We start from the raw sequence: 25,360 nt of genomic DNA, 5'->3' as shown, positions 1-25,360 counted from the left end.
TCTCGATACCAGGTCGCCCGCGCCAGCCACCGCCTGCTCCCCGAAAAGCTTTGCATCATAAATAATGCACGGTGTGTGTTTCCGTGGGAAATATTAATTGATTATGCTGTCAGTCGGACGTAATGGCTCCGCTTCGATAAGGCCGGTCTTGCTCGCCGTGGAGTTGGTCAGGGACTGACACGTTTTCCGCCCGCTTCCGTTTCCGTACTGGTCCGGATTTGTTGAATGGTTCGCGTGTTTACGAATGCACCAGCGATAGATTTTGGTTCACCGAGAAATGGTTTAGGAAGTGTTAAAATAATATTAAATAAGAACTTAAAAACGCTTGGAAATTATTGATCGAACGAAAAGACTGACTTCAAAACAACAAAATAAAAATCAGCATTCGTGAACCGAGCCGCTAAACCCAATTTAAATACTACGCTCCACCGGCGGGCTTTCGATTTTCCCTCCAATTACTTTCAAATTGTCGTCAACGCCTTTCTTCTGCCCGTTGCGGAGAAAAAAAAAACTGCTGCCCATGTCTAAACGACGCGGTGAAGCAAAGTGTAAGACTTAATTGCATAAAGCCATCATTTAGATGGTAGCCCTACGCGAATACCATCGTCCCTTTGCCGGTCCTTTTCTGCAGCGCTCTCGCGCTTTCGATTGTGAAAATAAAGAAAATTATACTGCCCACAAACCTGGGCAGCTTCGGAGTTTTTCCGGGCTCCGTCGCATTGGAGGTGGAGATATAAATCGGCTTTTAATTAAAATTTATTCCTCCACTCCCCCATCGACCGCGGGGACGGAGTGGTATTGTTTTCTTGCGACCTTGGGCAAGGAAGCATCCTTTCGAGCAACCGTAGTTATTCCGATTGCCAGCCATTATTTTACATTTGGTTTTTCTATTTCCCTTAAAGCCTTTATTAAACTTTTCCCTCGTTGGGAGACGAAAATTTTTCCTCACTTAAAATGCGATCCATGGCCATGCTAGGGAAAACGCTACCATCCTAGGTTCCAATTTCCCTTCAATCATGCGAACCCACGAGCTGCCGATAGCTCCAACACCCAGACTTTGGCGCCAACAGCGAGGGTTTCATTTTTGCTAGATTTATGGTTAAACGAGCTCATAATTGCTTTTCACCCGGGGCAACCCGGGGGGGCGCGCCCCCCGCCTGCGCGGGAGCTAGTCAAAATCGCATACACGGTGGCAGATGTGCGTGTGCCACACGGTCAGAAGGGGGTGTGTGCGTCGCGTGTGGCGTATGTGTGAAATTAGGTGAGTACCCGGATCATCCGCATCGTTCCGGGCAGGATGTGTCCCTTATAGCCCGGAGGGATGCTTCCCCGGTTGCTTTCGGGATGAACCCATTCGTGGACCGGAGCACGCACACTCGACGATGGAGGCGATGAGGAGATTTTTTTCAAGATCAAAGGTTTTTGCTGGGATGGAAACGGAGGAGCAAATTTGTCATTTTCTTTGATCGATTATCCTAGCGGCGGCGGATGGAAAGCTATTTTCTTTTCGGTTGAACAAGGGTGTGACAATGTGCGACAGGTTCCGTCTCGAGCAGACAGCGCCGTGGAAATATATTGGTCAATAAAGAAAATGGAAACACTCAGCGCGGACGTTTCTATACTATTAACAAAAGACTGTAAAACGTTAAACGACGACCGTTAAGGTTATCATGTGAAAATGTTTTGCATTAGAAAATCGTAAATAGAAAATCGATATCGAAAAGTAAAAAAAAAGTAATCACTAACCCATTCGAAACAGCCTTTAAAAGCTTTGACATACATTCCCTATAATTTTCCCACCCATTATGGAAATGCTTGCGGAAATGCAAACGATTGTAGCGTAACTTTGGTCGCACGAGCACCAATTATGTTCGCATGACGACGATCCGAGCGCAGCCGTCACCTTCATAAGCGCCTTCCAATTAAAGTGAACCACAGCGAAACCCCCTTGCCATCCACCCGCCCTTCATCAATGTGCCCGTCTGATGCCGCTTCAGCCCCTTCACAACAATACCAACCATGCCATTGACACTGAAGTCCTTCGATCGATCATTAGCAGCGACCCACGTCGAAAACGAGTCGAAAACGTCCAAAATACGTCTGACTGAAAAATCGAACGTGAGACGATGAGCGGAACGGTTGTGTGTGTTGGCCCTTTGCCGGTCAAGGGAGTTATGACTCTGTATCATTTCGATAGGTGAAGGTGAGTTATACAAAATGTACAATAAATGTTTAATAAATTATTCTGCTAAATATGAAAACAAACCGAAGATGTCGATTGTTCCATCCGGATTAACAAACGCATGTTTAATTATTAAGAAGCAACAAACATATCGGGAGAAGACATTAAAGCAGACAATGTTAAGATCTGGCGGCCCAACGGCCTTTTTTCCAAACCACTCCCGAGTGGAAACTTTCACCCCCAGGCGCGCAAACCTTTTCCCACACACTCATAAATCATGATCCCGGGCCGTCCGACGTCCCATAAAGAAATTTCCCTCCTCCCAGTGGCTTGACAAACCTCAAACGTCGATTTCATAACGACAGCATAGGAAGACCCGATGGGTCCCCAATAGTGGCCGCCCCCTTCTCACCCCCAAACACTGACCACATATCGCCCAACAGTGCGCGCCAGTGACCAACTAGCCAAACGCACAAAACATAACCTCAAACTGAAGCACAGCAGCAAAGGACCGGAGGGCTGACGACAGGGAAAAGGTGGGGAAAGGATGGGACAAAACACAGGGTAAAAAAACATTGAGGCCTGAAACCTGAACGAATCCGAAACGAATATTCAACTGATTTCATTATTCCGGGCACGTTTTCGGTATCTCCACAAGACTGGCCGAAAATTAACTCGATACGCAACGAACCGAGACCCGAAAACTCGACGCCCCAAAACGAGAGTTCGAAGTTCGGACAAAACAACCCCGCCAGGCCAACCGATGGGAATGGATGGGTCCGTGCCTTGCATGTGTGTATGTGAGAGTGTTCCCTTTTTTTGCGTTGATTGCGGAACTAGTCCCCAGGCTTGACCGCAAAACAGCTGATTACTATTGCAGACATGTTTCTATTATCAAACTTCACATAAATATGCACGTCTCCTAATGCGAGACGGTGCGTGGTGGCAGGCCGCGGGGTCTGGACAAACGCAACGAAATGCCATTTCCGCCCAGAAGGTGTTCATCTGCCAGCGTACGATTTCGATCGGACACAAAACAAAAAATCGGCGTACCAAACGCATCGCCGCTTGATTTTGCCAACTCCAGGGAACTCCGGAGAGTTTGGCGAGAATGTGAGTGTAATTCAAAAGCAACAAGGTCCATCGGGAAGTACCGGAAACAGTGCAATCACATCCGGTGTCCTTACCAGGCAGCGTCATACTTAACCAGGACACGATTCGGACCCGGGTTTGTTTACGCTTCGGTGACTCTACCAAACAAACGGTAGCCACAACATATCAGGAGACCTAGAGGAGCAGAGGATTGGCCTCCGACTCGCTAACCGGAAGAGCAAAGAGGGAGAAAAAAAAGGTTAAACTGTATCAACATTAAAGCACATAATGAACCCATTGAAACACACAAGCCGCACACGCACATACACCGAAGATTTGGGTTCGCACGTGACGAGGGATACCAAGTAGTAGGACGCTCAACCACGGGGCGCAACAGGAATGCCGTAGCGATCGGAGGGCAATGCGTGTTATCGGAATGAATCCGGTCCCGAGGGGCCAAATGCAAAAGTGAACATCGAACGGATTATGAATCTCAATTGAAGGAGTTAGAATACCCCCACGACATCCCTTTGCGGAGTAAAGTTTTACAGGTGACGTAAGTTCGAACTGAGACGTGTTAGTAATATAGAGACACACAAATTAGTCGTTGTCAAATTGTAGGAAACGTGCAGTTATGAAAAGATAATATCTAACACTTCTTTTAAATCGTTCTTGTATTTAAATGGAAACCACAGCTCGCATGGATTGATTTGTTATTATTCTTCGCGTCAACAACAGCTCAACTGAGCGTAAAGTAAAATAGTCAACGGAGCCAACCTTAACCCCGTCGAAGGCCGCGAACTCGGTCATGAACTCACGAAATCGTACACAAACAAGCCACCTCCGTTAGGTTGGTCGACCTAGTGGACTGTGTTAGTACCGGCACCGAAAAAACAGAACAAGGTGCAGCTTTTAATTTCGGCCCACGATCCGTTCCGATGAGAATACCGGTTTGGAGTTTGATGCTTGTATGTAAACCCAACCATCATCGTCACCATCATGACCATCATCGTCGTCGACCGCGTCGATGCTGTTATGGATATTTCACTTTCGGGAACCAATTTGAAACCTATCACGTTACATCGCCCGGTCCGTCCGAGGGGAGCCTTCAAACGAGTCGAGGATGTCATTTTACGGGACGTCAGCTTGTATTAGCCGCGTCGAAGTACTTGCCGAGCGGGAGCCCGCGTCAACGGTCCCTCGCCTCATCAGCTGTGAAACTTGCACCGGTTCCAGCGCGTTGTGGCAGGAAGTCTGCTGCTGCCAGCTACCATCATCCAAAATCCAAGGCTATCCACGAGAGGGACGGCCTGAAAATAGGCACCGCGTTGGAAGGGGGCGAGAGGGGGGGAACCGGTTCTCGCCGGGGATCCATCGGTTTCGAATGATAGAGATCGAAACTGGACACCATCGAGCCAGCGATCATCGATAGCGTACCGAAACATGACGGCGCGAAACCCGGGTGCCGACCGGAGGCGCCACGTTCTCCTTTTCCTTCTCTCGCTCTCTCTCTCTCTCTCTTTTTCGCTTCTCTTCTTGCGTATTTTAATGCGTACCTCAATCGACGGCGTTGAAGGAAACATAAATAGCTGGTTATGTTTTTCTTTACCTCCTCTAAACGATGATTACTACGGTAGTACGGTGTTTCGGTACTAGTTTACACCTCCACTTACACACTCAATGTATTGCACTCGCGTTCCGTAGTTGAGACGAACCGATCAATAATATTTCAAGTCATGTTTTCCTGGCTTTTTTTCCTTTTCTCATGCCTTTTTTATTATTGCAGAGCTCATCTAGTGGAAAACCAGAAACATACGTTCGACCAGTGGCGCTAGAAGGCCGGGCGAGAAAAACCAGAACATTGCCATTACTATCGCCCACTTTCCCTCCCCAACGAACGCCACAGGACCTTGCTCCACGCTTCAGCCCTCGAGGGGGAGGGTTGAATTGAAAAATTAAGCAGCGCAGTTGAAGTTTAAAAATAAATTTATCATTTTAATTTAGATAAATGACCCGCGCGAAGTGAGCCACGGTACAGCAAACTGCAGGCAGCAAGGGGTTGAGAGAGCATGCTAGACTCTCCCGTGCCGTTATGCAATGCTTCCCCCGTTGCAAGAAGGGTTCGGCTTTTTCCCCATGATCAATATTTTTTTCCTCTCCACAGGACAAAAGAGTGGAGAATATGACACACACAAAAAGAAACAACCATCCGTACGACGTAAAACACATCGGTTAATAAAACGCGTGCCCTATCATGGCGGGAACGCGAAAGTAATGTATCAAAAAAAAGGGTGGCACACATCATCTGTTTACAAGATGTTCAACATAAATGTGAATCGGATTGAATTAGGAATGCCCTAAATTTGTAAACCGAGCGAAGGAGGAAAAAAAGGGAAAACTTTTGTGGATGGGTTGGTTGGAGCAGCATTTGTCAGCTCCCTTCAAGAAGCTCCAGCACTAGGTTGGAAACGGCTTTAATTTAACCTCGGTTTATCAAACCGTCCGCATCGCAACCCCTTAAGAAAACCCTTCCTCCACCCCCTGCCAGACAGACGTGCCAATGTAAGGCAGAAGATGGATGTAATACCCGCAAACGGCAGCGTGGTCTGCAGCTTCTTCAGCTCCTTCTCCAGCTTCGAATCCCACCGGTATGGTCGTAAATATTTCCAACCCAAAAAACCGAGTGTCTGTCAAAGGCCTCGGCGTAAGGGTTTTACCCCCTCTCCTCTTTTGCTGCTTCTTATTTGGCCTCGGTTAGAGTTTCCAATTTTTGGTTATTTTTTTTTCGTTCCTCCGAGCGGATATTCCTTTACCACCAGCAGCAGCATTTGGTCGGTTATAGTGAAAGGAAAACAGTGTATACTACAGGAACGAATCGGCAGCATCGCATCGGCCCGTCCGCTCCGATAGCCGTTTCCGCGAGGGAATAATGATGCGTATCATATTAAAAATTATGCGTTCCCAGCCTTTTTTAACACGCATCGATAAAAAAAAACACACACTCACACCCAAAACCAGGCGGATGAAATGGATTAACCAAAAAAAAACTTTCAACCTTACCCGTCGTTCGACGAGTGGTGAAGTTCCGAACGCACGTGTGTAGTTATCGAAACCATCTTCGATCCGTCCCGTAAGCAAAGAGGTGGTAAACGCGTCGAATCCAACATTGTCGGCGGTGGGAAGGGTATCCGCACATATTGGTTACAATCGATCTCTCTGGAGGGAGGTAGAGAGAGAGAGAGAGAGGGATACTTCCCTTGGCGAAACAAGGCGACACACCAAATAGAAGGGAGAAAAATGGGCCAAACTGAGTTTAAACAAGGAGAAAAACTCACCAAACCAAACCGGCCGAAAACCCGGCCAAAACGTATGTATTGCACACTGCAAGCGAGAGGAGTGGTGGGGGGGGTGGTGGGAAATGGGAGCCCAAGAGCGCGCAAGAAGATAAATAAACAGTGCTCTAATAAGTAAAACAAACATAAACAGCGCACCGATGCGGCCTCAGGAGGCGGTATGCAAGCATATTACCGCCCGGTTGATGATAGCGCTTAGGAGCAGCATAGACATTCCCGCATGGATATGGCATGTTTGGCAATGGTTAGTGATGGTACTTTTTTTGGGTTTTTGTTGGGACCAGCAGCATAAAACCGATGAAGGTGTAATGAGAATTGGATGCGTTACCGTACTGAAGTATACAAACGTGTTACTAAACAAGGAATAAAATTTGCTCATTCCCTTAACAAGAAACACTACAATCAATGAAACTTTATTTATAAATTTTCAAACGAAAGGAGTTAACAGGAAAACACAATGTAAAATTTTCGCAAAACTTGAAAATTTCAATCAATAATTAATAGCAATAATGAATTAAAATAAAATTAAGGTGGAACATATGAATTTGCTCAAGAGAAATGGTGTGGTGACACCAAAAAGAACCTGACTTTGAAATCGGGAGTTCGTAAAGAAAATGTAACAGAACGAAACAAATAAATGTAAAAGTAATAGAAACAAAACACTAACGCAACAACTCAATGTAACTTCCAGCGGATGCCTCATTAGACAGGTTCCGATGATGCGATTAGAAATTAACAAAAATTTGCCAAACATCATCCGCCCACTCGTGCCGCCAGTGCTTGATGTCCTTGACAGCGAAACAGCGGAAAGGCGGCCACGCTTCGATTCGGGTGCGCCACGAAAAGACCAACTCAAGTGGAACTCCGCCGGTGGCGCTGGAAAGTAGGCTGACGATCGACATCAGGCGTCGATTTCGCGCGACCGGGAGGAGTGTGGGTGGCGCACCGAAGAAACCACACACACACACACATACGGGTGACAGACGACGACACCACGGCAGCCTCGTGGCGCCCAAGCATAAACCACCACCTTGAAAGTTTTCTCGAGTGCCAAAGTGGCGAGTCCTCGTCGGCGGTCGTTGACGGAAACAAACACAGCCCCACATACACACACACACACATGGTGGTGGGCGGGCTGCGCTGCTGGTCTCGGAAGGATATCATGGGATGTCTTGTGCACGCGCCCGGGGATCGGAGCAGGATCGGTTTTGGCGAAGCGATACTGCTCATTATTTAATTGAGTGGATATTGAGTAGCATCTTCGAGCACTCGACTCCGCTCGAGCTTTTCGTTGGAGCGACTTCTTGCCCGAGCTCGACTCTTGAGCGGAAAACGGTTTTCCCGATATTCTTCTTACCGGATTCCACTAACGGGCGGTGGAATGAACTCGCTTTTCACCATTCAATTGCGAACGGTAAAGGACCTTTTGCACGAGAAGAAAAAGCCAAAACAAACCGGAGCCGTTTCCATAAGCATCGCCAAAGCGTTGCACCCGAAGCGTTTCGAGGCAAAAGACAACATGTATTATTTCCCGTTTGAAGCTTCCACGGGACGCCGCAAAGCGGAAAGTGGAAAACAACTTTCCGCTTTGCCGGTCTCCGTATCGTTAGCGTCGCTTTTGGGTGCCTTCCAACAATAGGAAAATTTCATTATTATTACCACAGATAAGGATAATCTGCTCGGAGGTTTTTGCTCCACCGCCACCGGTTTCTGGCCTCGTTCTCGGTAGCGGCAAAAGAAGGCCCTTAAGAAGGTTCACCGACGTTCACAGGCATCTCCGGGCGGCGGAAAAAGGGAGGCCCGGGCCGCTGGAGGGAAAGTGGAACACCAGTCCGAACAAATGAAACAATTGCCAAAATGTATCCACCAAACAAAAAGCCGATACACACAGGAACTTCGAGCACGAGTGGCCAGATCGGAGGGTTTAGATGCGGTGCAGCAGCAGGCCGGGAGTCGGATGAGTCAGTCGGACACGGATGGCACGCAGAGAAGGAGCGGCTGGAGGAAGGAAAATGAAGAATGAAGAAAACGAAACCCTCAAGGACTTCGTCGTGCAAATGTCGTCCCGGATCGTTTGGCTGCCGGAGACCGGCTTCCGCCAGCCACCGCGCTTTCCAACCAAACCCCAGCCAAGTATTAACCGCTCGAGTCATCGGCTTTGCCGGTTTTTCCATCGAGGCGCGACGCAAACGCCCCGAAAACGACCGGGAAAAATGGTCTCCTCGGTAGGATTACAGATAATTAGAGGGAAAGAAATCTTAATTATGTCGTATTTTAGCCACCATCTCTCCCTCCCCCATTCCCCATCCCTGCCCCATACAAAAGATGGTCTCCCGGTCGATTTTGGCACCGCCTGAGCACTAACTTTTGGGGGATTTGTTTTCGTTTTTCCTAGGCGAGCGTTTTGGAGCGAAGCGAAGTTGGTTTTTTTCACCACCCTGGCAAGCCATTCCAAAATGAAACAAAACACGGATGGCAAAAGGGCAGGAAGCTCCTTTTTTTTCCCCCCGGGCATGGCTTTCGATGGGTTCATACCGATTCTATTTTTCCACGTTTTCCAAGGTTGGTCGTGACATTAACGGGAAGCGGTGCGATGGCGAGAAGAAGAATTGTTCAATTTTAGAGTAATATCGGTAAGGCACGACCTTCGGTTCGAGACACGGAAGAAAGATCAATGCGAATTTCCACCCGCTTTTTTCTCTGTTGCCTCCTCCCATGCCGGAAGTTCCTCGCCTAGTGCTATGATCTTATTTTACATTCCGGTTGCGTCAGGCGCCATAATAAGAAAATCACCAAACGAATCGTGTAGAGCACGCCGAACGGAGGAAATCGTTCCGGTAACACGCTAGACTGTAGAAGGAAAACGCTCACCACTGGATATGGGTTTGTTTTTCGTTTTTTTTTTTTTTGGGTAGTTTGGAAAAAGGAACACAACTCGACGCCCCGTAGCGTCCGGAGAAGCGGCACACCCGCATGGCGGATGATGCGGTCCGGCTGGGGAACAATCATCAGGATCTCATCCTTCCCGGACGCGGACTGAAACGAAAGTCAGCACAATGTCCCTGTGTGCGCCGGGAAAGCTATTTTGAAAAGCTTCATTAATTTTTACGACACCATGCACGGAACTGTTCCGCAGAAATAAGGAAACCGGTTCCGGCGCACCACAAGCATGTCCGTTTCTATCTCTCAGGGCATAGCCATAACCACACCATTGACCTCATCATCACCACCACTACTACCACCAGTAACAGCAGTGTTCACGACGCTACCGATTGCTTCCCCGAAAAGCTAACGTTCCAGTATATCGCGTAAATAAAGAGGGATGTCCGACGAGGGGCACACGCTCGAACAGCATCCTCCAAGACAATCAATGAGTCGACTACCAGCTACGGCAGTATTCTTTCCGGCGGCTGGGAAGAGGCCAATCTAAGTATAATTAAAATAAACTTCCAATCATAAATTCCCATGAGCCTTCAGCTCGCGATCCAAGACACTTTTGGGAATATCTGGTGGGAGGGGCGACAACGAAACTCAAGTACTCCAGCAGTATTTGTTCTGCTAAACAAATGGAGCTTGTTAAGCGACCCTTTGTTTGTTTTAAGAAACATTTTAAACTGGTTTTATTTAAAACAGCTCGAGAAGTAAAGGCAACTCCACCCGAAATATTCGGTTCAAACCGACCCGGTGTTTCGCTGGTGGCGTTTTGCGTACCATTATAACCCATTAATAGCCCATATTTACCCATTATTTCAACCCCGTTGAGATGTTTGTTTCGCTAGCCAAAGAACCGGGCATGAAGTCAGCAGCGGTAGCGAAAAGCTCGAAGGCACTTGAACCATCATTAGCGGCCAAATGTTACAAGTTCATCGCAGGGCCAGTGAAGACATGCCCGTCTTCGGCTAAACCGTCGCCGCAATGTTAGTTCCTCCTAGCAACCGGTCTCGGGCGGTTAGCCATTTCCGCGAAACGGAAAGCTTGACCGAAAGCCCCTAAAACTACACCCAAGAGAGGCAGCTTCCCAGAGAAGGGGCCCTCTGACGGGGCACATTTCCGATGATATAATTACCGATACGTTCGGGAGAGCAGAAGACCAGGTGGCCGGGGCGGAAAGGTGGAGACCCGACCCCGACGTCGGCGCTCAAGGTCGCAGGCGAAACGGAGCCTCATTAAACCACCATCGAGACAACGGAGCAGAGCAGAGAACGAACCCTAACCCGTTCGGAGTGCCTTTGGAGTTTCGGACCCCGGGTCCCGGGGTCGGTCATTTGCCGAAATTATCGGCCAAATCGGCCTCACCGTTTCCTACCCATTCCGGCTCTTCCGGCGGACCCTTTCACGTGGACCACCTCATAAAAAAAAAAACAAACGTCAGACGAAAAGGGAAACACCGAATAATACTTCAAGCAACGAAACCCTCGATGTGTGGAACGAAATGCAGGAGAAAAAAAGAAACCGGTACTCCTCGCGCGCGCGAGACGGAATGGGTCGAGTCCGGACGGCCACTTTACAAATTGTTACTATCCTTGATCATCGCCCCCAAAACAGCTATTCCGGCTTCGATTTCGTTTTCGTTCGATTCCTCCCCGCAAGAGCCCCGACGACCAAAGGCCTCAAAAGAGAAGGAAAGACCGAAAGAATTCAGCCTCCTTCGGACGGATGATGTCAGCGCAGGTCCGTTCGGAGACGGGATGCACACACATGAGATGTCGGGATGCTCCAGCGAGATGAAAGTAAAATTTATGAACAGCTGGTAGCCGAAGCCAGGCCGGTGAAATCATGCGCGGCCGCTTTCCGAGCATTCGCTTCCTTTATTTGTTTGTTGCGGTCTTGTGCTCCGTTTCCATTTTTCCCCTTCCCAGCTGACTCCATCCGTGACGGTAGCGGTCTTTTTAATTACATCATCCGCCCCTCCAACCCCTTCGGGAAAGGTGTCCCCGGGTCGGGGATAAAAGGAATCAGCTGAAGTATGCATTTCATATGGAACGACGTACGGTCGGAATAGCTCGCAAAAGATGATCCGCTCACAACAGCGTACCGGGTTCTTCGTTCGTTGCTTTACAATATTAATATCCTTTCCAACGATCAGTACCATCCTGCACCGGTTGGTATCCTTTTGAAGCTCGGAGCTTCACTCACCTTCGCATCGTTGCATCGAGCGTTGAGAAATCTCCCTGCAAGGGGAAAAATGTCGGAACATAATTGAAAGAAACGTCCACGCGAGCATGTGTTTCTCCGTGCTGAGGTCCTCGCAAGCTGCAGGACCGATTCTATCCATCCGAGGCCAGCGTAATGCAATATTAATCAGCGTCTTACTCGTTTATCTTTTCCACCAGCTGAACGTGCATTTTTTTTTCGTCTCGTGCCTTGCCTCGTATGCGGCAAACCGTTCGGTGCACTCCCTGCACTTGCATCGAGTCGGAAAGTAGGTACAGCAAAAACCAAGCACCGAGAGTGTGTGACATAGCTGCACATATATGCACTTCACTCGCGTTCGGTTCGCGATGTCGATGCGCGTCGTTGTGCAGGAGGGCTTTCCACGTCTCTTGGCGCCCTGGCCGGTTTGTTTTTTCTCCAACGCTTTCCACCCTCCCCCACATGCCGGCGACAATTTATCTCCACCACATTAGCGCTGGTAGATGATGTTTTGCTTTTTCCATCGCAATCCGCCAGCGGGAGAAGAACGGTGGTGCTCGAGTTTCCAGCGACCATGGTGACTTTGTGCTATCGAAACGAAACCTACACGAGATGGGAAACAATCGCCGACGGTGTGTGAGTGTGTGCCCTTCGATCGGGAGTTGTCTTGTTGTGTGCACTAATCACACCACACAAAACAGAAAAAAAACTCAAGTAGAGAAAAACCGATGTCGTGAACAAGTAAATAAAGGAAAAAGCAAGAACGCTGAACAACCAAAGGACGAGTTATTGCGACGAGGTGACAACAAGGCGAGGAACGGTTACAATTAATGCTACTTGTCGTGTTTGCACCACGAGGAGTCATTTTTTAGAGTCCACCACATACAGCCCCGGTTGCTGCGTGGAGTCTTTTAATTATCAATTTAGTTTTGTCATCGAATGCCTTGCCTCGCGCGGAACTCGTGTGAAGCGGACACGACTCAAGAGGTAGAGTTCACCAATCGGTAGTCGTGTCACATCGGGATGGGGCCCTTTTTCCGACCAGCTTCTGTGAGTTATTATTTTGCAAAGAATTTGAAGGTCTTGTCACAAACCCACCGTCTTTAGTCCGCGTGTCTACCATGGATGGAACAGGGACATGTCGACATGTTTCGGTCGGGTTTTCCATTCCTCCAAACGCACTCTCGCCCGCTCGTGGGACATTTGGGTGAGATTTTAACGCTCGCAAGCTGGAATTTCAAGGCGCTCCAAGTGCTCCAGATTCGCCTAGCCGTCGAGTGACACTACGTGGGGTTCTACTCTTCCAATGCAAGTACTTGCCCTGAGTAGGGTATTTTAAAAATAACCTTCCAACGTTGGAGGCCACACCCTCACCATCCCAGCGGGTGGGGAGGAGAAAGCCGAAGCGAGTGGTCAACGAGTGGCATCACTGGCCCGTCACTAGAATTCGTGCGCTCGACTAGCGCTATAATTAGACTGTTAATTTATTTATTCTGCATGCCCAGGTGGTGGCCACGGGTCAGCCGGGTGGCCACGGGTTGCGTAACGTTCACGGTTTGTGCACCTTCGGAATGAAGGAAACGTTATTTATTACCCGTGGAAAGGTGGTCGCCGAGCGACGTGGCGAGTCTGGAGTCCCGCGTTGGTCAGCGTCGGGAGGTGGCAACTCGTTCTTGGGCCCGCTCCTGTGTCCCGAAACCTAGATCGTAGATCGTGTCAAATGCGTTACGTAATTTTAGCACCACCCCCGGCGACGATCGGCGACGATCGATGAGCGTACGGTCCGGTGGAAACCGTTTCGAATCCGGTCGTGAAAAAGCACCGGCTTTCTCAAGAGTTTCACCCTTTCCCTGCCGATGCTCCAGGAGACTGGCCTGTCACTGAAGCGCTCATGAAAACGCGGAACCAAACCGAAGCAGCACCCTTTCCCATCCCGATCTTACAGCATCTCGAGTGGTTGCGGTGTGGAAAAGTTGGCCGAATTGGAGCGCTGGATTGCGGAAGATCATTTTTCATCTCGCACATCGTAAAGTGGGGGGGAAACATAAGAGGAGCGAAAAAAACTACGGCCCCTTGCTGCGAGTTAGCCCCACCCCCCACCCGGGGTCGATGTGTTTGATAGGTCTCGGACTAGAAAAACTACCACTCGATCATACTCGATCGTTTTCCGAACCGTTTGGAGTACACTCCCGGCGCGTCCATCACTCCCAGCGCGGGTGAGCGATATTTTCGTGGCCAACCTCCCGCATTCTCGAAACAAGACACTCGAGAAGTGCGATTCTTCGAGAGCAGATTTTCTCACCCTCCTTCACGCGAGGCCACGCGGAACGTTTCCACCAGTGTGCGAGAAGGGCCGTGTGATCGATTGGGCCACGATCACCCCGATCCAGTGCCGTACCGTATCAAATACGCAGCAGAGAAGGGGCTGAGGGTGGGAGGCCGGCTTCGACCCGTGCGGTACTAACGTTTGTCAACAAGTCATCCAAGAGGCGACGGCAAACACCGACCGACCGACGCCGCCGCCAGTTGGAAACCCCGAAAGGGGGAACGCGTTTCCATCTGTTTTCTGTTGTTTTGAAGTGTTAATAAAAACTTTTTACAAACGTTTACCCAAAACTCAAGCACCCGTTTGCGGGTGGCGTGAAAATGGAACGCAACGGTATGGGCCGCCGGTTGCACGGTTTTGAGGATGGTTTATTTTCCGATTTTCCCACCCAAAGATGGATTGATCATTAAGCCATCAGACGCGTTCGAGGTGGGGGTTTTCGTTACACTTGTCGCCTCCATTGGCGAGCGTGGTGGAGCAACATTACAATTTGCAAACACAAATTGCTTACAGTAAGGCATCAAAAAAAAACCTTCGGGTCCATCTTTTACTAGAAACTAATTTAATATACCATTTTACGACTCCATCCAACAAACACTTAACCGTAGGCACTTTAATCTCTTATCGTGACGCTCGCATAAAATATCCTTTCAAAGCCAAATAAAAGAACTTCAACCGTGTCGGCAGCCCAATAATGTTATTGATTTATAGTCCCTTTTTAAAACAGCTTTCCCTTACCATTTCCACCTCCCAAGGTAGGAAGACGGGAAGGGGGCGAGATAGTACGGATAATTGGGCCGTTCTATTCTTATCGACTGTCCTACCTTCGTCAACGCGCATAATTAGAATGGATTCCGGAGGTATACACGTGTATCGTGGTGGTTCTTCGGCCCAAAAACAACAACAATGCCACCCCTGGAGCCTGGGATCGGTCGGGATAAAAGAGCGGGTACCGTACCTGGAACGATAAGTAAGCAAATAAACACACTTGATTAGGACATGCCGGAGGAAAGTGGCAACCCTTTTTCGGTGGCCAATAAATTGTGCTTACTAATGCGAGGCAAAAGTTAAACATAGAACGGGAAGAGAAAGATACAAGTGCGTCACTTCTTATAAAGATGTCATTGGTACTGAAAGCTGTTTAGTAAATTGCAAATGATAAAACTTTTGAGTTTGAATTAATACAACCAACGTTCCAGCTTAATCACAATTCATTTAAAATAATAATGAACAGTTTTAAATGGAACACTGAGTATTAAATAAAGGACACAAAAAGTGGTTTACGTGAAATGAATTTTAAAGAAAATGAGTGTTTTGCCAACTGCCCTTTTTCGCATTAAATGTTGATGCAACTCAAGGTGGATGGGCGGACTGGATGCCTAAAGTCAACGTTTCTTCCGACGCAGTGTCCAAAGGAGATGAAACCGAGAATAGTAAAGCAAAAGGTGGCGGCATGGATCGGTTCGTTTTCTTTCTCTCTCAAACACCATCCCGTGCAGACGGTAAAGATTTTTCATTCCCAAAAAAAACTCTACACACGCGATGGTTGTAAGGGTGTGTAGTAAAGGCTGCGCTCGGGAAAAAACCGTAGGGTGCGGAAAGTGCGAGCATTAATGATAATAATCATACGAGGCCGGTTGTCTGCATCATCCTCCTGCAAGGGCATACACTTTCTGGCCCCAGAAAACACTGTGGTCCCGCGAGCCGATCCCTCCGAAACCGAGACCGAGTGCGGCAACCGGGGGAGAAGGCGCACGATGAAAGGGCTCCAAAATGCTAACATGATTGTAGCACCAGAAAAGTGTACGCCGGCCGGCCGCACATGTGTAGCGGTTTGAGCGGAACATATGTTTTTATTCTTCTCTCGCAGCCTTTTTTTTTCTTTTACAGTTTTCCCAACACCGTTATTAGCAGCAGCAGCAGCATCACCGAAGCCGGCAACGTGCAGCATAACGTAAGAGCGTAGCATAAAGGCGGACTAAAAGCGGTGCCCGAATGGGGTGAAGAGAATGTTTAAAAAGTGATACATGGCTGCTGTGGCGAGCGAGGGAGGATTTGGTTTAGAGCCCCCGGGGCAGGCGGGGGCGCGCAATATGACAACCTAAATGGAAAAGATACACCACTCTGGCCGGTGTCGGTGGAAAGTGAACGCAGAAACGGAGGAGATTAATTTTAAATAAACAACGCTACCACACTAAGCCTCGCCGTCTGGCCCGATAGGGATGGTTCAAATGTATTTATTCTAGTTCCCCCCCCACCCCAACCCAAGCTGTTCCCTGGGCGGTTGATCCATCATAAAGCAGTTAAGGGCTGAAGGGATAAAACAGTGGATTTTGTGTACACGTTACAGATGAAAGGAATTCCGCATAAATAATGTCGCTTGTGGGTTTTTGGTATTAATAATTGTACAAAGTTTTATTCTAGCAATTTGAATCAATCCAAAACATGGTATTGATATTGGTATTCAAATGAAGTAAAATCATGTCAGTTTTAATGGGATTGAATTAAAACCTAACAAATTTGTGGCAAATCAAGAAAGCATAGTGAAATTAGTACAACTAAGTTTTTGTCCCATAAATAAATGAAAATGCAACATAACAATTATAGTAATATTTTATATCAATTCTTTGGGAAGCTATATTTTGGTTTGACCTTTAAAAACCGTTGGTTTAACCAATTTTATAATCGAATTTCATTAAAAAAGATTAAACTAAAAACTTGTGCCAAAAACGGTTGGCAATCAAAGTGTTAATCAGTTATCGATTGCAGTTTGCAACTTGATCACAACATTGCTTTAAATGTATGCAAAACAAACCATAAAACTGGAAACAAACGTTAAATGACGCAAAAATAGCAAATGAACTCGCTGATGCCCTTGCAAACCTTCGTCGTCTTTCATCCGAGACCCCCGCCTTGCTTAAGGCAATCGGAAACGGTAGCAACAAACGAGAGCAACAATCAACAATGGGGTCCGTCCTTTTGCGTCGTTCACACAACCGTCGTCACAGCCCCGGCAACAGCCCCCTCCTGGTCAGAGACAACGAGCCGACGTCACCGATGCTGCTGTTTATGCATTCATGTGCGGCCCTGATTGCACGTTCGCTCTAATTAGTGTCACTGTTAACAAATTTATGGGATTTTATTTTTATTGCATCGTGCATCCAGGCGGCGAAACAGTAGCGCAGTTGCATTCGCTAGGTTCTTCTCCCATCAGGAGGTATCGTCATCATCGTTCGTCCCAAAACGGACGGGCCGCTTCCGCCAAGGGCCAAGGGAAGGTGCGTGATACGAGTTTATCTTTCAAGAAGTGGAAAGGACTTCGGAGCTGCAGAACGCCGTCCATTGGTGGAGCTGCAGTTTCGTCCGTATCGTCATCGTGTTGGTGGTTTTATGCTGCTGCAAGCAACTTATGGCTTCCTCATCCTCCAATCGACGGCCAATCTCGATTGGAGGCTTCTCCAAAGGGAAACCTTCCCACTTCCACATGTCGTGCATGCAATAGGCCGTCCGTGATGTTATCCATGGATCGGCGCTTTGGCTTATCTTCTACCTGCGGAGTTATAAGAATGACTACGACGAAACATACGATCACAATCCAACATGCACACAGACTAGGACTAGGACATCCATATCAAGGCTCCCATTTTGTTACCACTTACGCCGGAAGGCATCATTTAGTTCGCCCTTAAAAGATGTCCACTTTTGCTTCGACCTCAGCTCTTAGTCCCACGTTCCTTCCCGCAGGGTTGCAGCGGACTAGAGGTAGGTGGTTTTGGGCTGCGTATGAGATTTATTACAACGACAGCGGCCGATCAATTGTTTTGATAAATAAGCCACACACGAGATTACGCTGTGTCTTTGCGGTTTGGTGCACTCCAAGCACATACCCGCGGCTTTTTCAGTATTCCTGGAGCATGCGAAAAGTACAGCATCCGCATATAAAGTCTTCCTTGGTGTACGCAATGTTTCGGTTCTCGGGAGGATATTTTTACACCATCACCTGGAAACGCAACGCATCACCTTGGGTGCGGGAAGTCCTGCAAAGTAAGTATCTGCCAGAGAGAAAGGGAAGGGAATAGTGACCTCATTTTCCACCGGTTTCCCGCCCGTTCGTCCGCAGGGCAATAAATATAAACGCACCGAAATAAGCTTACGTGCATCGGTGTAGCATAACCAGCGTAATATATCTTCACTCGATCGCCACACGGTAGAGGCAGGTCGTTGAAACAAGTGGCAGCATCCGAGCAACCGAGGGTCCTCCTTCCTCGCCGCTTGCTTACCTCCCCCCCCCCCCCCCCCCCTGCGACCCAGCTTGGACCTCGCCAAGTCTACCGAAAGTCGGTCTGCCAGTAACCGGAGGGTTTGGTGCCATTTGTGTGGCATGAATCAAAGCTTACCGCCCTTCAAGTACGACGCTGTACGTGTATGTGTGTGTGTGTGTCCCGGAGCCTGTGCTAATCTCCACTCTTCGCTGTGTCCCTCGGTTCTTGAAATAAGCTTTCCGAACCGTTGCGCCAGGGGAGGGGGGAGGACTGCAGAGGATCGAATCGCGGTAGCAAGATTTATGGTTTTCGGAAAACAAATCTCCGCCAATGCGTGATAGCCCGCTTGCTGCTTCCGGGCATTTCCCGCGAAGTTCCTCGGTTCATCCCCCCCCCCCCCCCCTCCTCACCATTTAACCAGTTGGAAGCTTTGGCCGGCCCATCGGTGGTTCGGTGTCCCGCTTCGATTCGGGAATGTGCGTCCGGGAAGTCAGGTGAACTAGCCACCTCACATGACAAACCGATTCTGCCACTCTCTGCTGTCAAAGCGAGCGTGCAGAGAAATCAAGGAAACCTGTTGGTGGGCGCGGTAGAATGTTTGGTGCCGGGATTTTCCACCCACCGGCACCGCAGTGCCGACGCCAAGGCAATAAATGATTAATCACTCACCGGGCAGGACGATCCACCCCTCTAATGATGGCAGCATCCCAGGAGGCACAAGGCTCTCGAAAGGCAAAGCAAACGACGTTTGCAAACGGACTAGCCGGATCCGTTCCAAGTGCGAAACGTGCGGGAGAGGACTGGAACGGAACCCTTAGGACCGACTTCCGGAAGCGAAAGCGACAACGGCGCATTTTTCGTCATCTTGAAAGTCATTACGATAAGCCTATTATCACGGCAACGATTGCGTTGTCATTGTATCCGAGCGAGGGAAGCGCCAGCGGAGGAGCAAGGAAGGGCAAGGAAAGCATAAAGAAGCCATCCCGAATTGCGTAGAGGAAAAATTCCAACCGAACAAAATGATAAACGACAGGTCGCGCTCGTCCGGAAAGGATCCTTTTTCTTTCGGAGCGCGCGGACTGATTTCTTAATTTTCACTTTTGATAATCATTTGTCCTCCCGTCGGTACACTTGTCTTCGCCCCCGAGTGGGCAGTAAATCCTAGCGGGAACGATTTATCAAAGCCCAACTGTGTGCCGCCGGGGCAAAACGGAACGACAATCAACGCATCCCGAAAGGCCCGCCATTCTCCGGGTTTTAATGACCATTATTATCCCAACCTGTTTGACAGGTTTGTCGTCGACGTCCCAATAGGATAATGTAATCTCGGTCGCAGGCGTACCTTTGCGAGGCTCTCCGGAAAGGTTCGGTCCAGGGCGCACACAAAACCCAGCTCCCGAGGGACCCCGGCAATAGCCCCTCTGCCCTTATCGAGGTAAAACCGGAAGCTAGATTAATTCAGCTCCCGCCGGCCGGCCGTGAAATGAATTTACCATCAATCAATGGAACTGTTATTGTTGCCCTAAGGAACTTCAAAGCCGGGCACCCGAGAAGAGGAAGATGCTGCAGAGAGGCAGATATTTATTTAAAGTTAAGCAGTTCCACCTCGGAGAGGCAAACCAGTGTAAGACTTCCCCATATCTCCCCAAAAGTCGTTGAGCGAAAGGAAAGAATAACAAAACGCAAAGTCAAAACACGTCCAACAAACGATGATAAGATCACAATAAAAGAAGAAAAACGACCCAACGATACGATTGTTGCAGGAAAACTCATCGCCCGGGAAAAAGGCAAACCGGAAAGTGGCCCTCCCAAGGAACGGCCCCGAAATGGCGAAGAAAAAATATCGTCAATCACTCATCTATCAATTTCTACCGGGCACAAATGCCCAATCACCTACCAGGCGTCTCCACACACACACACACGCACACACACACACACAGACACATATTCATGGATAGCTAAAGAAAAAAAAAGAAAAAAAGAAATCCCCTTTCCAACCCTAAGCAAACCGCTCGATCCGAAATGGGAGAAAAATCGCAGCCTAAAGAAAAATCTAGTATCATTAATAATCCAGCGCTTCGGGGACATTTTCCCTCTCCAAAAACGAGGCGAGCAGGGAAGGTAACTTCCCCGCTGGCGGGTCAGTGAAAAAGGACACCCGCTACCCTCAATCAGGATGGCAATAAGGTCGATCCCTCGCCTTTGTGCCATCGAACAATCGTCAATTGCCACAAGCCCCGGTGAATGGAGTCGACGAAGAAAAGAAAACAGGATTCTTAACCTTCCCCAGGAGTCAAGTCGGTGGGAAAAGCCATGAAAAGTCAGGCGAAGAAAACCGCCGCTCGAACACTTTTCTTAATCGGTTCCAAAGGAGAACGAAAAGAAAGAACAAGTGGAGAAGGAAAAAAGGGAGCAAGAAACGAATAATGGAGTAACCAGTATTGGATCCTCCTACGATGGTGGGTGTATGGTCCAAACTTACGCGAAACAAATTAGATCCAGCGCACGCACAATACTGGTGGCGCCTTCCAAAAACCAGCGCCCAAAGAAAATGGCTAAACGCGAACGAGCCACTAAGCCGGCTCGGGAAAGCGAGGGCAGTGGAAAACGCAAGAGAGGCAGAAAAGTTAAACCAACCAACGCACTTCTGATGCCTAGCTTTCCTTGCACGGTGGAAACTCATTGCTACATCGGCCCAGAAGTGTGGTACTTCGCTCTCCACCTGCTACACACGGCCTCGGTGGCGGTATTACAAGTATTTATCGTTATGGTTATTATTGCTATCATCATTATTTATTTAGGGAATCTCTTCCGGCTACCGTTCGGACAATCACCAAATGGCCTCTCCGGGGAGGTTGGGAAAGTCTGGCCGGAATTCGGAAGAAGATTGCTCGCCTGGGGGGGAGTTTTTTTTTGGGGATCCAAATTATGCATCCTTTGCCCTCCGGCTGTGATACATTTATCAAAGGCGACCGAACGTCCTATCGAGCTCTGCTGCGTACGATCAGCTGCGAAGCTGAGGCAACCTTCGAAAAACACGCCAGCCGTACACTAAAGCACTCGCAGTCGCCGCTCTACGGTGAGTCAGTCAGTGTCTGCGTCATGTCCCCGAAATCGTACAACGACTCGTGGCGTCGAAGTTGACTGCGCCAACGCCGATCTACCGGTGGTGGTGACGGCCATCCATCGCAGCACGCACATGGGGTGAGATATCTCGCTGTAGAGCGGCACCGCGAGCAACCATTCGCATAAGCCAACGAACCTGCCTGTTTCCCTCCCGCCGCCGAGGTGCCACCGTCAGGAGCAGGCGGTGGGTTCATTGAAACCGTTCAATGCAATCCAGCTGCGCGGCACGATGCAGCAACAAGCCTGCCTCTGACCGCTGGAAACAGACCTGATCCGGAACAAGTAATACTTGATATTCTCCGTCGAAAAAATCCTGCTCCGGGGTTATTATTTTGATCGCGTCGGAGGTACTTCCATCAGATGCCTCTATCAAACGCATCATCATACCAACAACACTAAAAGGACATCGCAAGTGGTATAATTTAGTTCCACCTCGAGCGCGCCAAACCGAGAACACAGAGCGAACGCTACAGCGGTTCAGTTTCTGTCGCCTCCCAAAGACGACCTCCTCCCGATTCCAAATGTTATTGACATCGCAAGATCGCCCAGACACCTTTCCGGTGAGTTTCGTCGCGCCGGACAGTGCCACATACCTCAAACGAACTGCACTTCCAAACCCCACCATCGAGCTCGGGTCCAAGTCTCGACTCGTTTCACTCAGATCTCGTGACCTTGGGGTGCGTTTCAGTGGAAAGGAACCCGCGGTTGGGGAGCTCTCCGTCTGGTGCGAGGAGCTATTCTTGGGAGGCCTCGTCTGCTAATTTCGAGATTGGGTCGAGACGGACGCACAAAAAACAAAGATCTGGGGTTGGAATTTGTTTCCCGCTGCAGACCGACCACCGAGACCCGGTTGGACTTATCGGTCCAACAACTGCTACCCCCATCGGGCTTCAAACGTGCGATGAAACAGATTAAATATCAAAGTAAGCGTCCACCGCGTGCGATCCATCACCGCCAACCACCATTCGTGCCACCGAATGGTCCATTAACCATGCGTTATGATGGACATCGCGCGCCCAACGCCATCCGCAAGCCTTGCGCCATGAGCGCGCTTTTACGATATCGCCAACAGCTTCAGCAGCCCCGTGGGGTAGGGGTTTGCAAATGCGAACCCAAAAGTGTGTATGTGTGTGTGTTTTTGATGGTTTGATTTTACATCTTTTTGAAGACTTTTTCCTTCTCCTCCTCCTCGCCCCTTCTTCCACCCGTTGTTCGGACGTCTTAACCTCGGATGTCGGCCGGTGTCCCCGACGCCATTAGGCTTTTGTGCTTGCGCCTGTTTCTCATCGCCCAAATTTTTTTCGAGCGCGAGTCTCCAGCCAGTTCGGCCTTGACTTTTTCTGCTGACGCCGCTACCGTCGGCTAATGGGAGCAGACTGGGTTAGACGCACCGACACCGACTGTTGAGGACGGAAAAATTCGCCGTACGCACCACTCTCGGCGCGATGGATCACCACAGGAAGAAAAAAAAAACCGCCCGAGCCACCACCATCTCCACGTGTCGGCAAACTTTGCTTAGAGAGTGGACTTAAGCGACACAATTCAACAACAAAAACCACCGACTCTGACTCCAATTGCCATAAACTCAGCGACACATGCGTACCTAATCGGGCTCAGTCATTGACCATCTCCGCCAAGCGGCCAGACGGTCGGGTATTTATTTCCCTGCATCCCACCTCACACCCTTTTTGAGCCCTCTTCCGTGGCGCGATTTCCCATGGTCCAAAACCCATGATTACACTTTGGAGTTTTGGGTGGTTTTTCTTTTTTTGTTCCATTCGGTCAAATGCCTTAGCGATCACAATTCGGATGACTTAGCGATGAAAATCGGTGCGGAACTGCGCCCAGTTCGGCGGCATTGCTCCGAGACGGGAAATGGAACGCTGTGGAATGCGTGCGCCCGCTGGATGGGGGCCGCGAACCGATTAGGCTAGTCTTTCCGATCGAAATTCCTCCAAAGGCGGAGACGAGGGTCCATACTTAATCCATTTTGGAGGCTTGCGTAAGGCCCACGGATCGATTCGTCGACTAATCAATTCCTTGGCACATCGAACCCATGCTACTCAAGGCGATAGTTTTCTGATTCTGGGTGCGTAAACATGCTCGGAAATTGTTAAGCTTAGACTTTGGTTTATTGTCACACGACTAATTTTCGTACAGTTGGGTTACAGTACATTTAAAAAAATACAATATGAGTTTACATTACATCCCAAAATCCGTCAACATAATTTTGGTAAATTTATTCTTTTACAGCAAGACCCTTCGAGTGTCATGTGTACATTTCGTTCTCTCCCACACTTGAGTTCCACTCGTTACGGATGACTCTTTTCGGGCTTCGATGAAGGGACGAGCTATAACAATAAATAATGCTTTATGACTATGACCCAAGAAGCTCCCAACACTGATCCACCCTCGAAAATTGTCCTCTGCCTTCGATCGATTGAACTTTCCGTTCCAGTTTGCTCACTCTCGGTTGCAACATTTTTCTGATCCATTTTCATCCAAAAGCCTACACCATCGCTTATCATCTATCCGGATCGGATCTCACTTTATCGGGAAGAAAATGCGTGTACAAAAAAAAGGGAGCAGACTGCAACGAACGGAACGGATAATAACCAGAAGCCATCTTCGGCGTGCGCTTGCTTCGGCGAAAATGGAAAAACGAAACCCCCGTTTTCGGAGAAAAGCGAATAAGAAAACACTCAATCGAACGATAACGACAACCGAGCCGACCCACCTCGATGGTGGCTTCTGGCCGTCCCTTCCCCCACCCACCGAGCTCAGGGTAATGATGATTTAGAAAGAGGCCATCGAGAGTAATTTGATTGGCCTCCCCGGCGGGAAGGCAATTTTTCTTTCCCCCGCTCCACCTCGAGAGAGTTTCAAAGGGTCGAAGGTTTCGGAAAATTGTGGAAAGCGGAGAGACGTGTATCCCTTTTTGAGTGATTGAAATATGAATGACACCCGGTGGCGAAACGGAAAAACGGAGCGAACCTTAAGGGTTCAGTAGCTGCTCGAAGGTCGATCGGAAATGGAAGCTCAGCGTGCGAGTGACCTTCCACCCGGGGTTGGATCGGGTCAAAGAACGTACGCGTGTACGCGTGTGTTTAAGGGAGTTCGCCAAAACTTCCGAACGAACGACCTTCCACCCGGCGAACCGGGGGGGTACAGGAAAACGAGGAAGTGATCGGGTTCGAGCGTGTTGAATACACACGCACACGGGAAGTATCCTGTCTTGAGCAGATAAGCAAAGCGCCTACGCTAACAAAGCGTTGGAGTGTGATGCATTCAGGAAGCCTTTATTTTTCATCGTCCTCGAGCCTACATGTTGCAACGCATCGGCAACCTTGCCACAGAACCGCATTCTGTGTTTGTTAGACACCCCCCCCCCCCCTTCTTCCCATCACCAAGTGCCTTAAAAAAAAGTGGGTAGCAAATTAAAAAATTAACATTAAACATACCATCCACCCGATTGCAGCTGATTAGTTGTTGTATAAACAACGAAATAATTGTTCGTTTTCTCGCGGTACCGTACCCATCGCTGGATTTGGTCTTGCTCGCATGGCATTGCAGACCGCCACCGCACCGACGCCACCGTCATTTTCCGCCACCCCGCGAAGTTCAGGGTGCCATCAATAAGGCCATTCGTATGCAACGCCGCGTAATGCTGAGGCAATCGGGCCGGAGCGCGTGTGCGCAACCTTCCAACGTGCGCAGCTATCGGGGGCGGTTCAGTGGACCATGGCGCGGACCGAAACCGTTGCACACACCACCAGGGAAGGGGAGGGGAAGTGGGAGGAGGGAAGGAAGCACACACTATCGGAACGTAAGCCACAGCAACGACGGCTCGGCCGACACCAAGGCCTCCCCGCCGAACGCTTCGCCA

At 49.1% G+C, this 25,360-nt stretch overlaps 1 protein-coding gene across 1 annotated transcript in view; it reads right to left on the bottom strand.

Moving 5' to 3' along the window:
• Positions 1-25,360, bottom strand: part of LOC131294141 (putative mediator of RNA polymerase II transcription subunit 26) — a 105,872-nt gene that overhangs the window by 47,913 nt on the left and 32,599 nt on the right. The gene's annotated exons all lie outside the window — the stretch shown is intronic.

The sequence above is a fragment of the Anopheles ziemanni genome, chromosome 2 (assembly GCF_943734765.1).
Source record: "Anopheles ziemanni chromosome 2, idAnoZiCoDA_A2_x.2, whole genome shotgun sequence".
Taxonomy (NCBI): Eukaryota; Metazoa; Arthropoda; class Insecta; order Diptera; family Culicidae; genus Anopheles; species Anopheles ziemanni.
The sequence above is the reverse complement of the archived record's forward strand: the minus strand, read 5'-3'. Positions and strand labels throughout refer to the sequence as shown.